General features: G+C 41.3%; 1 long non-coding RNA gene across 2 annotated transcripts; it reads right to left on the reverse strand.

Moving 5' to 3' along the window:
- Window positions 1–8,055: 8,055 nt before the first annotated feature.
- LOC132675022 (uncharacterized) lies at window positions 8,056–11,108 on the reverse strand. Of its 2 annotated transcripts, none has more exons than XR_014135961.1 (3): window positions 10,728–11,108; window positions 8,906–9,044; window positions 8,056–8,464 (listed from the first exon to the last, which is right to left on the reverse strand). It is a non-coding gene; the product is annotated as an uncharacterized LOC132675022 (long non-coding RNA). The 2 variants fall into 2 exon arrangements; XR_013557760.2 differs by having other exon boundaries at window positions 8,906–10,551; window positions 10,627–10,730.
- Window positions 11,109–12,518: the final 1,410 nt, after the last annotated feature.

The following is a 12,518-nucleotide window of genomic DNA, read 5'->3' on the forward strand; positions in this document are numbered from 1 at the left end:
TGAGACTACCTATGAGATGTCTTGTAATCCTCACCATATGAAAAAATGGAGACTGGTAATAAATAGTAAATGGCATAACTGAGATGTGAATCTACATTTGAATGATTCCAAAGCCTGTGTTCCTTGTGTAATGGTGCTCATTTGGTAATGGTGAATATTACAATGATTTTATTGAATTGGATTCTTATAATCCTTAAAGCTATTAATTCTATTCTAGAATGTCCCGAAACCACGTGTAGCAAAGCTACTGCATTCTTCTTGGCAATTCATTAAAAACAGTAAGCTATTGGAAGACTTGTATGATTCACTAATTCTTGTCCATTCTTGTGTTATTCACTAATTTGAAGTTACAGATATTTTCATGTCCTCTTTACTTTGTTTTCTACTAAGTGAGAGCAAAACGTGGCACTGTGAAACCAGAAGGTGGAACTTTATCTGTGGACAACAATCCTGATTCTGAAAATTAAGATATGGCTGAAACTCTTTCCAAAACACCAGCCAGAGTTTATGGTGATCGTCTTCCTGTTTTACCATCATCTAAATCTCTTCTGAAGCCTTCTTTCAAGACGTTAGCTGTCCTTGGTCTTGCAAAGGTAAGTTGTTTTGTTTTATACTGCCCCCACCCCATACCATCCTCTTGCTCCTTATAATGATGAAAAGAATCTTAAGAATAAATGGAAGTCCTCAAGATCATAATAGAAATCAGTGTAATGACAACAGAGAGGAAGGTGCAGGATTGACATTTAGAAAGTTTGGTGGGAGTAGACAATTCTCGGGTATGCCTTTATGGAAGCAAAGAAGGAGAAGGCAGCTGGAAAGAATAGCTCAATGCATATGAAGATGGGGAGGGGGGTGAAAGGGAAGAATTCATTTTAGAGGGGCGAGAGGAACTTAAAGTATGAAGAGTTGAGAGAAAGTAGCATAAAATCACAGCAGCAATAGTGGGATTAAGGCAGAGCAGATGCTCTTTAAATTATAAAATGTGGGAGGAAATATTTTAAGTGCAAATTAAGAAAAAAAAAAAGCCAGGTAACAAAAAAAAAAAAAATGCTTAGACTGTTCTGAATAACTTACAGCTGATTTCTGTGAAGAACTGGAAGAAATTTTTGCCCTTATGTTTCAGTTTAATAAAGGTGATATCCTAGATTCAGTTTAGCAAAACCTGTGTTTCTAAGGAATGCAAAGTGAAATCTGTTTTAGGCCATACCAGGTTGATTGTGAATTTTCAATTTTTGGCTATTGTCTTTTTGGGGGTTCTAAGGTAACTTAGTGTGTGGTATAATCTTGGTATATTTTAGGTCTTTTTGAGTAGAAAGAGAGGAAATAAACATTTATTCTTTTCATTAAGTAAAATTTCTGGTGATGTAAATAAGGTTCTTTATCCGTGAAATGAAAAACTAAATTTGAAGCTGCAACACTGAATTTGTTTTTTTTTTGTTTGTTTTTAGCTTATTTATTTATTTTGAGAGAGAGAGCAAGCAGGGTAGGGACAGGAAGAGAGGGTAGAGACATAGAGAATCCCAAACAGGCTCTTCATTGTCAGCACAGAGCTCGACGCATAGCTCAGACTCACAAACCGGTTTGCGAGATGATGACCTGAGCCCAAATCAAGATGCTTAACTGCCTGAGCCACCCAGGTGCCACTTAAGCTGACACACTCTGAAAAAATATATATATAAAATAGGTTTTCTGCATTCTGAATTATCTTTTTTTAATTTTAAGTTTTCAACTGTTTATCTATTTTGAGAGAGAGAGAGAGAGATTGAGACAGAGGCAGAGAGAGAGAGTGAGCAGAGGCAGAGAGAGAGAGAGAGAGAGAGAGAGAGAATCCTAAGCAGGCTCTGTGCTGCTAGTGTCAAACCTGACACAGAGCTTGAATAACCTGAGCCAAAATCAAGTTGGACGCTTAACCAGCTGAGCCACCCAGGTGCCACTCTTTTTTTAATAGTATCTACATAGAATAGACACACGCACACATACCAAATGAATGAACTCAACATGTATAAATTTTTGTCTAATATGAACTCTTTGTCATGACAGAATCATAAGGCAGGAAAGGTTTCCAAGAAAGTATGCAAAATTCTTTGTAGGAGATGATTTTTACTTTTTTGAAGATTTCCGACAATAGATACATTTTTAAAACAATATTTATTTATTTTTGAGAGAGATGGAGCATGAGCGGGGGAAGGGCACATAGAGAGGGAGACACAGAATCTGAAGCAGGCTTCAGGCTCTGAGCTGTCAGCACAGAGCCTGACACGCGGGCTCGAGCTCAGGAACCATGCGATCAAGACCTGAGCTGAAGTCAGATGCTTAGCTGACTGAGTCCCCCAGGCACCGCAAGATACATTTTATATTATTCAGGGGAAACTTTAGTATTCATAGTTTTTCAATTTAGCATGTAAATTCTTTCATGTCTAAAACTGAGAAAGACTGCTGAGTAGATTTTTTTTTTAGTCCCTTTCTTCTTTCTTCCTGGGAATGTTCAGTCTTCCTTGATAATCACACATGTATTTGAAGACTTTAAAATCTTCAAATTGGATGATCATAAACATATTAGTTGCTTATGCTAGATTCCTTCTCGGGTCCTTAACTACCTTCCAATATGGTGTAGATAGGAAATTAGAGCTCTTCATATGCTGTTCCCAGTGGAATAATAAAACTATATGAAATTTTAAATCGGTTTTTATATTTTTATTAGACTTCATGGTAGTTCTGGAAAATGGCTCAAAATTCTGTAATCCTGTATTTCTCTTCTATACTTTAAATCTTGTGCCTTAAGATTAATATTTTTGTTTGTTTTACTATTTTTTTTAATGTTGATTCTTGAGAGAGAGTGAGGGAGCATATGAATCGCAAGCCGACTCCATGCTTCGTGTGGACCTGACGCAGGGGTTGATCCCACGGCCTTGGGATCATGACTCGAGCTGAAACTAAGAGTTGGACGCCCAACTGACTGAGACACCCAGGTGTCCCAAGATTAATTTTTAAAAGCAGTATTCATATAAAATCCTGAATTAGTGTTTCACAGTTAAAACATTTTATGACTCTTAATGCCATTCATTACAGAAATGAATATTTGTCTCTATTAGTAAAAGCATATTTTACATCCTTAAAACTAATGTTGAAATATAGAGTTGAAATCTTGAATCTCATGTTTTTTTCCCCCTGCATTTGTTATTGTATTATTTTTACTCTTTAAAAATGTTTTTAGTGTTTGTTTATTTTTGAGAGAGAGAAAGTGAGGGAGAAGGGGAGGGGTAGGGAGAGGGGGACAGAGGATCCAAAGCAGGCTCTGTGCTGACAGCAGAGAGCCTAATGGGGGCTTGAACTCATGAACCAAGAGCTCATGACGTGAGCCAAATTCAGAGACTTCACTGACTGAGCCACCCAGGCACCCCTCCCCTGTTTTCATTATTATTCTTTATTTATTCTTTATTTTTATTATTTGACAATTTAGTGTCCAGTTATGTAATATATAGTGTGTACAGTGTAGTTTTGGCTTCGGGAGTAGATTCCTGTGATTCATCACTTCTGGATAACCCCAAGGCTCATTCCATCATGTGCCCTTCTCAATGCCCACCATCCCTTTTTTCCACCCATTTAACTCCCCATCCCCATCAACCCTCAGCTTGTTCTCTCTTTTAACAGCGTCATATGGTTTGCCTCCCTCTAGGTATTTGTAACTATTTTTTCTTTCCCTTCCCCTATGGTCTTGTGTGAAGTTTTCAAATTCCACATATGAGTGAAAACATACGATATCTTTCTCTTGACCGACTTATTTCACTTAGCATCATACCTTCCAGTTGCTTCCACAGTGTTGCAAATGGCAAGATTCCATTCTTTTTCATCGCTGAGTCGTATTATTCCATTGTATATAGACCACCACCTTTTCTTTAGCCATTCATGAGTTGATGGACATTTAGGCTCTTTCCATAATGTGGCAATTGTTGATAGAACTGCTATCAACTCTGGGGTACATGTGCCCTTACAAATCAGCACTCCTGTATCCTTTGGATAAATGCCTAATAGTGCTGTTGCTGGGTTGTAGGGTAATTCTATTTTTAATTTTTTGAGGAACCTCCACACTGTTTTCCAGAGCGGCTGCACCAGTTTGCATTGCCACCAACAGTGCAAGAGGGTTCCCGTTTCACCACATCCTCGCCAACATCTGTTATTTCCGGAGTTGTGAATGTCACCACCAGACTCTGACCGATTGAGGTGGTATCCCAGTGGGGTTTGATTTGTATTTTCTGGATGATGCGTGATGTTGAGCATCTTTGCATGTGTCCGTTGGTCATCTGGATGTCTCCTTTGGAAAAGTGTCTATTCACGTCCTCTGCCCCTTTCTTCGCTTACTTGGTTTTCAGGTGTTGAGTTTGGCAAGTTCTTTATAGACTTTTTTATCCTAACCCTTTATGTGATATGCCATTTGCAAATACATATCTTCTCCCATTCCGTCGGTTGCCTTTAAGGTTTGTTGATTGTTGCCTTTGCTGTGTGGCAGCTTAGTATCTTGATGAGGTCCCAAAAGTTCACTTTTGCTTTTATTTCCCTTGCCTCTGAAAGTAAGTAAGTAATTTGAGCCTTTGGCTCAAGTAAGTAATTGCTGCAGCAGAGGTCAGAGAGGTGGTTGCCTGTTTTCTCCTCTAGGATTTTGATGGTTTCCTGTCTCACGGTTAGCTTTTTCATGCATTGGAGTTTATGTTTGTGTAAGGTGTAAGAAAATGGTCCAGGTTCACTCTTGTGCATGTTGCTGTCCAGTTCTCCCAGCACCATTAGCTAAAGAGACTGTCTTTTTTGCATTGGCTACTCTTTCCTGCTTTGTTGGAGCTTAGTTGGCCACACATCTGTGGGCCCATTTCTGGGTTCTCTGTTCTATTCGATTGGCCTCTGTGCTTGTTTGGAGCTAATACCGTGCGTTTGAGGAGTCCAGCTTTGTAGTACAGGCTAAAGTCCGGGATTGTGATGCCTCCCCAACTCTGGTTTTCTTTTTCAACCTTACTTTGGTTGTTCTCGATCTTTTGTGGTTCTCTCAAAGTTTAGGATTGTTTGTTCTAGTTCTGTGAAGAATGCTGCTGTTATTTTGATTGGGATTGCATTGAATGTACAGATTGCTTTGGGTAGTATTGACATTTTAACAATGATTGTTCTTACAACCCATGAGCATGGAATATTTTCCAGGTTCTTTGTGTGTTCTTCAGTTTCTTTCATAAGTTGTCTATAGTTTTCAGCGTACAGATCTTTTACCTCTTTGGTTAGGTTTAATGCTAGGTATTTTATGATTTGGTGCAGTGGTAAATGGGATCGATTCCTTGATATCTCTTTCTAATGCTTCATGATTGGTGTATAGACATGCAAACGATTTGGGTGCATTGATTTTTTATCCTGCAGCTTTGCTGAATGCATGTATCCATTCTAGCAGTGTTTTTGGCGGAGGCTTTCAGGATGTCCACATAGAGTATCGTGTCGTCTGTAAACTGTGAAAGTTTGACCTCTTTGCCAACTTGGATGCCTTTTATTTCATTTTGTTGTGTGATGTCTAATGCTAGGACCTCCAACATCATATTAAACAACAGTGGTGAGAGTAGAAATCCCTTCGTGTTCCTGATCTCAGGGGAAAAGCTCTCAGTGTTTCTCCATGGAGGAGGCTATTAGCTGTGGGCCGTTCATATGTGGCTTTTAGGGTTTGAAGGTCTATTCCTTCTATCCGACTTTCTTGAGGGTTGTATTAAGAAAGGGTGCTGTATTTTGTCAAATGCTTTTTCTGCATCTATTGACAGGATCATATGGTTCTTATCCTTTCTTCTCTTCATGGGATGTGTCATGTTCATTGATTTGTGAATATTGAACCAGCCCTGCCGCCCAGGAATGAATCACACTTGATCCTGGCGAATCATTCTCTTAATATACCGTTGCATTGTGTTTGCTAGTATCTTGTTGAGAAGAAGAAGAAGGATTAACTCTGCTTTAAATGTCTGGTAGGATTACCCTGGGAAGCCATCCTGCCCAGGACTCTTATTTGTTGGGAGATTTTTAATAACTGATTGAATGTCTTCATGGGTTATGGGTCTCTTCACGTTTTCTATTTCTTCCCGTTTGGCTTTTGGTAGTGTGTGGGTGTCTAGGAATTTGTCCATGTCTTCCAGGTTGTCCAGGTTGTTGGCATATACTTTTTCATAGTATCCTCGGATTCTTATTGTATTTCTGTTGGGTTGGTTGTGATCTCTCGTCTTTCATTTGTGATTTTATCTTTTTGGGCCTCTCTTTCTTCTTTTTGAGAAGTGTGGCAAGGGTGTTATCAATTTTGTTTATTTAAAAAAAAACATCTCTTAGATTCACTGATGTGTGAAACCTTGTTTTTGGATTCTATAGGATTTATTTCTGCTCTACTCTTTTTTGTTTCCCTTCTTCTGCTGACGTAGGGCTTTCTTTGCTGCTGTGTTTCTAGTTCGTTTAGGAGTGAAGTTAGTTTCTGTATTTGGGACCATCCTTGCTTCTGGAGATAGGCCTGGATTACAATGTATTTTCCTCTAAGGACTGCCTTTGCTGCATCCCAAAGGGTTTGGTTTGCGTGTTTTCATTTTCATTTGCTTCCATATGGTTTTTAATTTCTTCCTTAATCGCCTGGTGGACCCATTCTTTCTTGAGTAGGAAGTTCTGTAACCTCCATGCATTTGGAGGCTTTCCAATTTTTGTTCTTGTGGTTGATTCCAAGTGTCTGAGTGTTGTGATCTGAAAATATGCATGGTATGATCTCAGTCCTTTTATATTTGTGGAGGGCTGTTTTGTGACCCAGGATGTGATCTATATTGGAGAATGTTCTATGTGTACTTAAGAAGAATGTGCATTCTACTGCTGTTGGATGAAAAGATCTCAATATATCGGTGTTGATATCCATGTATATAAATGTATATATTAAGGCCAATATATATCTATGTATATCTGAATACATCTGGTCCAATGACACATTGGATCTGTGTTTCCTTACTGATTTTCTGCCTTGATGATGCGCCTATTGCCATGAGTGGCGTCTTAAAGTCGTCTACAATCATGGTATTTGTATGTATACATTTATTCATGTCTGTGATTAATCGATTCATATATGTGGGCCTTTCACTTTGGGGACATAACCATTTGCAATTGTTAGCTCCTCTTGATGGATAGACCCCTTAATTATGATCCAATGCCCTTCTGAATCTGTTACTACAGTCTTTGGTTTAAAATCTAGTCTGTCTGATGGAAGTATGGCGACTTCAGCTTTCTTTTGACTTCTAGTAGCATGATAGGTGGTTCCCCATACCTTCACTTTGAATCTGGAAGTGTCCTGGGGTCTAACATCAGTGTCTTGTTGACAGCATATAGATGGATCTTGTTCTTTGGTTTTGTTTTGTGTTTTATCCATTCTGATTCCCTGTGTCTTTTGATTGGGGCATTGAGTCTATTCACACTCAGAGTGATGAGTTAAAGATATGGATTTAGTGTCATTGTATTATCTGAAGGTTTCATGCTTTTGGTGAGGCCTCTGGTCCTTTGTAGTCTCTGCTGCTTTCCACTCACAGAGTCTCCCCTTAGGGTCTCCTGCAGGGCTGGTTTCGTGGTCATGAACTCCATTAGGTTTTGTTTGTCTTGGAAAGCCTTTCTGTCATTTTCTATTCTAAATGACAGCCTTGCTGGGGAAAGGATTCTTCACTGCATGTGTTCCCATTTATCACATTGAGTGTTTCCTACCCCTCCCTTCTGCCCTGCCAAGTTTCATTGGATAGGGCTGCTGCTACCCTTCTGTGTCTTCCCTTGTCGATTAAGACCTGTTTGTCCCTAGCTGCTTTCAGAATTCTCTCTTTATCTTTGTATTTTTCCAGTTTCGTTTTGACATGTCGTGGTGTTGACCTGGTTTTGTTGATTTGGAAGGGAATTCTCTGTGCTGCCAGTACTTGGATGCCTGTTTCCTTCCCCAGATGAGGGAAGTTCTCAGCTACTTTGTATCTTTTCCTATAACTGGAACCTCACAATAGATGCCTTTGTGTCTGCCCACACATTCTAAGATGGGACAGATTAATTTTTGTATTTTGTGTTTATTTGAAACAGAATTTTTCTCATTTTATATTGAAATCCCCAAAGGATTAAAAGTTGGATGTGAAAAAAATTAGACCCCTTTGGTAAAATTGTCATAACCTTGGGGCAGAGGCTCCTGTTCCTTCTGTGACACCATAGCCTGATGCCGGAGGAGACATGGTTGTTGCCCCTTTGGTGAAAACTTAAAGAAGGAAATGCAAAAAGCTGGACAGTGGGACCACATAGGGGAAAAGTGTTACTCACAACCCAACTCCAGAGAAACGTTTCCCAAGCCTCTGTTCCCAAAATACTCCAAAGTCCATGTGTTCCTTGGATGAAGAGCAAACACATGCAGGTCCAAGGGGAGGCGACCTCCATGGGGAGCAGTTGTCAGAGATGTGGGACGTTCCTGGAAGGAATTCAGGCAAATTAAACCCTATGGGGCAGTGCTGATCACCCTCAGATGGTGGTTTATGGTCTGGGGAGCAGCAGGTCCGTTGACAACATAAGGAAACCAAGCCCCAGGAGATTCACAGTGAAAAGTCCTGACCTGAAGGGGAGCAGCTGTCCAGTACCAGGAGAGTTCATGAAGCCCAACTCATCTGGTATCAAGAGAGACCACAGAGCCCTGGTGGTCCCGTACTGGGAAAGCCTACAGAGCCCAGGGTCCTCCCTTTCCCAGCCATCATGTCTGGTCCCAGGCTGATGGCTCAGCTCTGCTCCCCTGAGTTCAGAGGGGCCTCATGGCAGGAGAGTGGGGTGCTCCAGGAGGTGGGATCTGAGTTCCAGAATGCTGAGACACAGGCCCGACGTTATGACAATCAAAATTCAAGGGTACTGGGATGCTCACCTAGCTTGTTTTACTAGTGAACCCAGGCTGTGATGTTAGCTTTAGTTTCCACATCTGTGACTGGAGGACATAACTTGGCCTTCTTGATGGGTTGTCTGTTGGATTCTCTGAGAGATGAGGTGGAATCATTGCCTGGTGCCTACAAGACATAAAGAGCCAGCTGGCAGGTTGCCACATGATCCTCTAGGGCAGGGCACTCCTGGAAGACCCTGATCAGGTCTCTGCCTGGTTCCCACCTCCTGGGAACATTCAGCATTGTCTGAGGAGATGGAGATGATCCCGGATGTCAGCAGGTGCTACACGAAGGAAGGCCAGCCATGGGAGGAGAGCGGGACACACCCTGTGCCACCTTCTAGGACCCAGGCTGTTATACCCTCTGACCTCAGCCCAAAAAAATTCCCCTGCTGTGTGGACTTGACCTCCATCATTCACTTCTTCAATCCCTCTCTCATTCACTCCCTCATTCACTCACTTCTTCCTCATTCAACAGGTGATCTCTGGTCCCTGCCATGTGCCCAGCACACTGACTCCATCCATGAGCATGACCCCAAGGGGTCACCACATGAGGCATCTTCCTTTGCAGAGTCTGCGCCTTCCTACGCTCTGCCTCCTTTGACGAGGCTCAAGTCTGCTGTGTGACCGTGTCCCCCTGACCAGCTCTGTCCCCAGGGCTTAAGGTCCTCAGGATATCTGTGCTCCCAGGCTGCCAGGAGAGGCTGTGCCTGTGACTGTGGTGAAGGACCGAATCCTCTGGCAGAGTTCAGGGTCACAGATGTGACTCTTCTGCAGGGGCAGGTGGACTCTGGGGGCATGAGGTGTCATCAGCAGGACTGCAGTGCTGTCCTAGTGCATTGCCAACTTCAGTTTCCCAAATCCAGGACCAATACCCTAACAGCACCTGCCATACACCCTTGTGCTGTCAAAGTGACAGTCCCCATCCTGTTTCCCTGCTTGCAGCCTGCTCTCTTTGCATTTGATCATGTTCTGTCCCGACTTGGGAAGGTGGGGTCCTTCTTCTGTGTGATAAGATTATAAACAAGGAACATGGAAGATCCTGCCCTTGTGCAGACTTGGATTCTCAATGTTTCTCTTGTCTAGAAATAGAGTGGATGCAGAACTGAATAAAAGAGTGGCTACTGTCAGGAAGGAGAAAAGAGCCCTGAGTAAGGGTCCTTGCTCTGTATTTTTAGCATCAGAAGGCTTACCAACATGATGGATGTATAGAAAGAATAAAAGGGTGATTATTAACCTATGTGTGTGAGAGAAAGGAGCTTTTTATGTTATGTGGTGTTAGGGTTTGGGTCAATATAAAAAAAAATCCTGGCATCCAGCAGATGGCTGTTCATGACAGGCATGAGACACATTGTCTGTTTATCTTAATTTGCCTACAGATAAGACAGAGAATGCTACCTCAGAGTTAAGAAGGCAGGTTTCTGTTGCTGGTTAGCTCTGCTCCAGGTGATTTCACCCTGTTGAGGCTGTCTTTATCCCTCTTTACCTGTATACCTATTCTGGAGCTTCCATCTTCTGAAAGCAGCTTTCTGCTTTTGTACTATGCTGGGGGTGCTTTCGCCCTGTTTACGTAATCTTGGATGCTTTCACTCTGTGTCTTCCTATTCCTGTGTCTTTGTTCTATGCTGGGGGTGCTTTCGCCCTGCTTACCTCTTCTGGATGCTTTCATCCTGCGACTTCCTATTCCTCTTTTTCCATGCCCAGGGCACTTTTGCCCTGCTTACCTAAACTTGGATGCTTTCATCCTTAGCCTTGTTAACCCATTGGTACAAGCTCAGGGATTCCTATACTGAATTCCCATGATCCCAACCTTTTTTTTTTCTTGGTTTTCTCTAGTTTTTTGTTCACAGACCGTCATGACAAGTTCCTGGTCCTTGTTTTGTTTTTGGGTGGCTTGGCGGGTGACTCTGCAAAGATATAGAAAGAGACACGGTATAAGTATTCTGCTTCCCAGAGTTATCCAGAATTTGACATGTGTGCTGCCTGTAAGTGAAAAGATTTAAGTCATGCCACATTGCCCACGAATCAGGCCATTCATTTCTAATTTGGTCTTCTGTATATTGTAGCTGTTGGCTCAATGTCACAACCAAATTTCCTATAATGTTAGAGGCATAGAAAGGAAAAAAAAAAACACTGTAAAGGTGTGTCTGTAAAGCATCCCAGGCTTGGCAGTGACTATAAGGAATGGCAGTTATGCAAATATGCTGGTCGTTAAGGTCACGGGGCAGTTTAGAGTGGAGGAACAAGGTCTTTTTCCAATAAATTCCACTGCAGCTTCAAAAGCTTCAAGGCAGGCCAAAGCTTGTCTATCGATAGAAATTTGGTTTATTAATTTTTTGGTAGTATTGACCACAAATTAACGAGGACATGGGCTGTTTGATGCAGGCCGATTCCAGTGACACTGGCAGAGGGTATAATGCTTACTGCTGCTAAGGTGCCCATGATTAAACGGCCAACAAATCATTTTGCCTTACAGCTGAATACCAGTGTTTAACAAGCTTGGAAAGTGAGCCTCATCCTGATGGATGCATATAGGGCTCAGAGCTATTAATAGGAACCCAGGCTGAGACACACTAAGAACTAATAAAGAGGAGAAATTTAATTGGTAGATGTTATATTTATTTACTCAGGACATAAACCCACCCATGGTGGTAGAAATGTTATACTTATTTTCTATTGGTTGGGTTTGTAAAGTGGAGGTAATAAAGAGAATGTAAGGAGAAGGAATGGAAATAGTAGGCCATGCAAATTGGTCAGGGAGTCCCATGTTTTGTTAATATGTTTATTTATATAAATTCCATCATGGCTAACACTATGAGTCAAGAAGGGAAGGCCTAGGTCTCAAAAATTAACAACCATTTTACATTTTCCTTTATGAGTAGAAATATAGGGCCATACCAACCTCTGTCTTTCCAAAAAAAAAATATTATTCTTACTAGATTGGTCAAAGGATATGGTCTTATTCAAATATTTTGTTTCAAGGTGGCCTCTGGGACCCAGTCAATTAAAGTCCAAGTGACCTAGCGAATATTATGCTCAGTCTCTCCATACCAGGTTGTCCAACGAATATTATTCCAGCGGTGGTATGAATACTTGAGACTAGAACAAGCTGGAAGATTAGGAGTGTGAGATAAGTTTGTTTTTGAGGTATATCAAAATTTGTGGCTGAGAAAAATTTTAAATTGTCTGGCCTTGTAGAGGTTTTGGGCTGTACATGTAAATACCAGTTGATTCCTCATTTGAGACCAGCACATAAGTTACTAAGTTTAGTAAAACACCTAAGGAGGTTCTGAAGTAAGCCACCATTGTGGTCTGGTCATATAAAGCCAATGCTCTTGTTCAGCTTGGAAGGGTGGGTTAAGATTGGCTCCTCCCATGATCTCCATGTCATTATTGCTAATAGGTATATCCCCATCTGGGAGTGTTAAGCTTGTCACATATAGGTGTGTTATGTAGATGAGCATAATCTAAATATTGAGCTTGGCCTGGACAAATGAAGGCAAGGAGAAGAATCAGGGTTACCTGTATCGAATTCCTGTCAGTGATTGAGATCATGGCTATCAGATGCGTTTCAGAAGTATATGCAATACCATTGTGTTGT

The sequence above is a fragment of the Panthera onca genome, chromosome A1, assembly GCF_046562875.1.
Source record: "Panthera onca isolate mPanOnc1 chromosome A1, mPanOnc1 haplotype 2, whole genome shotgun sequence".
In the NCBI taxonomy this organism is placed as follows: domain Eukaryota; kingdom Metazoa; phylum Chordata; class Mammalia; order Carnivora; family Felidae; genus Panthera; species Panthera onca.